At 45.6% G+C, this 5,000-nt stretch overlaps 1 pseudogene; it reads left to right on the top strand.

Annotated features, from left to right (window-relative positions):
- Positions 1-4,192: 4,192 nt before the first annotated feature.
- The window catches only part of LOC143131625 (cadherin-10-like), a 17,995-nt pseudogene continuing 17,187 nt past the window's right edge, over positions 4,193-5,000 (top strand).

A 5,000-nucleotide genomic window follows, 5' to 3' on the forward strand; every position in this document is an offset into this window, starting at 1 on the left:
TGTGTGTGTGTGTGTGTCTGTGTGTGTGTGTGTGTGTGTGTGTGTGTGTGTGTGTGTGTGTGAAAGAGGTGCCATATAAATGGTTTCAGATTCGGTGAATGGACTGCAAAGTATTCCGCGGTTACATAGAGTTAGAGCACATGCAGCAGATGACTGCTTGCTGGTCTATTCTTCTGTATTCTGCATGAATTGTATGGACTAATGACCAAGATCTTCGATCTCTTTAATGATACTGTTTGAGAGTTGTTTCTTTATCTTATCTCAAGAGGACATAGAGGAGAATATGTAAAACAAAAGCCATAATATCATCTCACCGCACTCATAATGTGCTATGCCATTATCCTGCTGCTAATATGATCGTTTCTAGTTCATTTTGTTCATGATGGATTATATTATAGCATATTAACATTTTCAGGAATAATCACTCATGGTTTAATTCTTCATAGATTTTTTTACAGTACAATACATATGCCATAATTGTGCATTATTGATGTGGGTTTGAAGTGAACTTCAAAGGTCACTGTGTAACTCACTCTGTCTGTCCAGGTTGTGGACAACATGTGAATTCTGAGTATGTTCTCATCATGCCTGTAAGAAAGGTCAGTGGCGCACTACGCGTGTTTCTAGCCAAACAAACCGGCCGTGTGTCGGGCGCGTGCCAGCCACTGATTGGAGCGGTGATCCATGAAGAGTGAACCGCGCTTTTCTCCCTGTTCCGCAGGCCGGGAGTCTGAGCGCGACAGATGTTTGCGCGTTCATTAGTATGCTCGGAGCCCGTCGGAAATCTGACGCGGTGCGGCAGAGGTCTCGCGGCTGCCAAGGACGGCTCCGTGCGGACAGAGCGGGTAGCATATGTGGCCACCTTCGCAGGAGCCACTGAAGGAAGAGGGGTCACCTCCAAAGTCCACTCCACAGGAGAACAAAGTTATTAGTAACACACGCCTGGAAATCAAAGCCCACACACACACAATCACACACACACACACACACACACACACACACACATAGATAGACACACTCTCGCACAGAGACACACAAACATTGAGAACACAAATGAATAATAAAATCAAATTGAGGGCATGAGCACTCTGGCAAGGCCCGTTTTTCTGTCATGGCATGATTGAGGATATGTTTACCTTTAGCACGGCGTGCTACTCCTCAGTTTTCCACAGTGATTTTATGAGGTGCCCAGAGGACATTCTGCGATTCCTTTCGGGTCTGGGCTGAATGTTAATGTTGTCATTGCCAGAGAGACACCATCTAAAATTCACTCTCCGAGTCACAGACCTTCCTAGCCTGACAGTGAAAGTCAGCTAGGTTAAAAAAAAAAAAAAAACATCCAGAAAAGAAGTACGACTGAATTTATATAGCGGTTTTGTACTCCTCCGAGCATTCAAAGCACTTTACAATTTCATGCCTCCGCATTTACTCATTCACACACACCCTCAAACTCCGATGCAAGGCGCCAATCTGCACATTGGGAGCAGTTTGGGGTGTTTTGCTCAAGGACGCTTTGATTGCCCAAAGATTCCTCTACCGCCTGAGCCACCACTGTCATGCCCCAAGTGACCTGTCTTTCAGTCCGACACGTTTCCACACCATCTAAATATAACACGTTTAGAGGTGTGCCGCTTTGCAACTTACAGTAGCATCCCAAGTCTATGATCATCGTGATATCTGACCTTGGACTTGATTGTGTGTGCCAGGCGATGAGAAAGAGAACAGGGGATTTGGCCTGATAACAGACAGAAAGAAAGAAGGTGCGGGGGGGGGGGGGGGGGTGAAAATCATGAAAGATGAGTATAATGTGTCGATCTCATTTGAGGAGGAGATTCATTTCTGAGATGATTGAGACAGATAATTATAACGAGATAAGCACACATCTGATCAAAGTCTCTCTGATCTCACAAACAGGAGGGAAAAAAAGCCAATTTGCCAGAAATCTCAAGCTTTTGTATAGCATAAAAGGTATAGTGCTGTAATACATCTTGCTAGACGCAGTGTAAGTAGAGGTATGGTTCACAGAACCTTGTGGCGGCACTTAAGTGCGGAGTGCTGTGACTGACGTATTTACAATGTGTGGGACAATGTGTGGGCAGTACTGAGCAGACGCCACGCCAGCCACTCTTATGTGGAGCGTTAGCCCTCAGGGCCTCTTTAAAGCATCAAAGTTTTTATTTGATCAAAATCAAAATCGACAATCGGATGGCTAGTTTGCTTTCCATCGTTGGTGCCCTTGCCTCCTGTGAGCTGTTTTCCTCAGACACAACTCCGAATTTAAAAGCAAACACGCATGGAAGAGTCTGACCTTGGTCATGTTTATAACCGTGTTAACGATTCCACGGGAGTTTTTGACTTGTCGAATATATTCACAGATTAACCTATAGCCCCCTGAGTGCCCATTCCTCATATATCTGCGTCTCTGTGTGTGTGTGTGTGTGTGTGTCTGTGTGTCTGTGTGTCTGTGCATCTGCGTATGAGTATGCATGTGCATCTGTCTGTTGCACTGTGAGCATACGATTCCACATAATGGGGTTAATTTCAAGCCATGGGGAACAAAATTGGATTGCACGAGTATGTCGAATGCCAATGCGTCTTCATCAGAAGAAGCCTTCGCTTGGGAATATCATTACCCTGCTTGCAGATGCACGCCATCCAATTCCAGTGCGTTGTATTTCATTAAAGGGACCATCAGGAGTCTGTTTAATTTACCCAAATGATGTATTAGGGAGTAAATACCAGGCTAAAAATATCACCAGGCCTCTGTTTGGACAATATTAGAATGTTGACACCTCGACAACGACAGAATAGAATGATCTAATGGAATGGTTATTGGAAGAGAAATGAAGAAGTGTTTTGTAAACATCGTAGTCGTTCAAAGCCTGCTGCCTATGAAACCTTTTCCTTTTTTTGTCAACCCCCTCTCTCTCTCTCTTTCTCTCTCTCTCTCTCACACGCTCTGTCTCTCTTCCACTGGCTCTCTCTATAGGTACAAGTGTGATCCAGGTTACAGCCACAGATGCTGATGATGAGGACTATGGGAACAGTGCCAAGCTGGTCTACAGTATACTGGAGGGGCAGCCATATTTTTCTGTTGATGCCAACACTGGTGAGACATGTGTGCATGTGTTTGCCTGCATGTGTATTTATGTGAGAAGGGGGAGAGCAAGAGCGAAAAAGAAAGGGGGGTGGGTGCTTTCTTTAAACATACTCTGAGTTGATATATGGGTAGTTCTCCTCAGGCCAAACACAACAAGCTTGGAGTGTGCATGTGTGTGTGTCGGCGTGGGGTATGCTTGCCTTAGATACAAGCAATGCACTCTGCACACACACACACACACACACACACACACACACACACACACACACACCACACACACACACACACAGGCACTCTGTACCTCTATTATTTTAGTGTATCTTTTGTACAACGGCATGCATTATTTTGTGCTTACATTTCAAGCACTATAACAAAAACATGCTTCCTTTTATTTTCCTGCTTTGACATCACCCCCTCAGCACAAAGAGTGCATAAGAGAGCCCTAGTGGAGCTGAGTAACATACAGGCGCTGTGGCGTCGCAGCCCGCCTCACAATAGCCATCATTCTGGTGCATTGAGGCAGGAGGAATATTCATTTCCAACAGCAGCACCACCACCACCCACCACCAGTGACCCCCACCCCCACATTGCCAGCTCCTCCATGGCCATCCACACCTCCTTTCCTTTCAGCCACGGGTGGCTCTCTACCGTCCTCCATCACCACAATGAAACACAATGCAAAACAAAAAGCATGTTTTTTTTTTTTTTCCATTTGAGGACCCTGCGTGAAGATGACAGCTTATGGCTTTGCATATACTGGGAAATGCTGAGTACTTGGAGATTCAAATGTGCAGATTGTGTGCAGTTGTTTTAATCCCTTCATTAAAACCACTATTAGTCATTTATTGTCTACTATTTGTTCACATAGTCCACCTAAGTAGCAGCTCATTATGTCAAGAATCATCTTCAGGTTCCTTTTATTTGTCAGTCTTCAATACTTGTATAGGAAAATAAATGGTGTCTTTGTCCCCACCCTGTTGTGCACATAGACATATCATGAAAATGTAAGGCCAAGGTCAGTTTTACATCTCCATACTTGCGTGATAACTTCAGTACTTCCTTTCAGGCGTCATCCGGACGTCCCTGCCCGACATGCAAAGGGAGAACCGGGAGAAGTACCAGGTGGTGATCCAGGCCAAGGACATGGCCGGCCAGATGGGGGGTTTGTCTGGGACCACCACCATTAATGTCACCCTGCTGGACGTCAATAACAGCCCCCCTCGGTTCCTCCAAAGTAAGTGGCCTCACCCTCCACAACCCCATCCTTATCCACTCTCTCTCTCTCTCTCTCTCTCTCGCTCTCTCTCGCTCTCTCGCTCTCTTTCTCTCGCTCTATTTGTCTATCTGTGTCTGTCTTTCTTTTCCCCTCGCTCCCCCTCTCTATTCCACTTCTTCCTGGGCGATTAGGGAAGGCAAACAACCAGAGCTACTCATTCCACCAAATGGCTCGAGGGAGAGCGACTTCTGTTCCCCACCAAACCCAATGGCCTGCCATGTTTATGGAAATATACAAGCATATGCTCTTAAATTGGTTGTTGTTCTTATGGCCCTCAGAGCTCATTTCATTTGCACAGCAAACCCTGCTACTGAAACCCGGCTAGATCCATTTGTCATGTGCAATGCACATAATGCACATAAGTGCTGTTGGTATTTAGAGTGTCTTTGACTTACGTTGAATGTGATGGCAACAGGCACATTACACGGCGAGGGTTTAGTAAACGCTTGGCTGGGTTACCGTCTCATACCGACTCCTATTGCCCCGTTCCCCCATTTCCGTTCTCCCTCAGGGATGTGGGTGTGCTTTAATGCACTCTGTCACTAGTACAATGGTCTATAAACCCCACACTTCCCTTAATGCCTTGCTTCAAGGAATGTAAGGAAGAAAGGATAAAATAAGACT

Source organism: Alosa pseudoharengus, unplaced genomic scaffold, assembly GCF_046254945.1.
Source record: "Alosa pseudoharengus isolate Yale_2024_CS ecotype anadromous, Long Island Sound unplaced genomic scaffold, YU_APseudo_1.1 YU_APseudo_1.1_scf_18, whole genome shotgun sequence".
NCBI classification, from domain to species: domain Eukaryota; kingdom Metazoa; phylum Chordata; class Actinopteri; order Clupeiformes; family Clupeidae; genus Alosa; species Alosa pseudoharengus.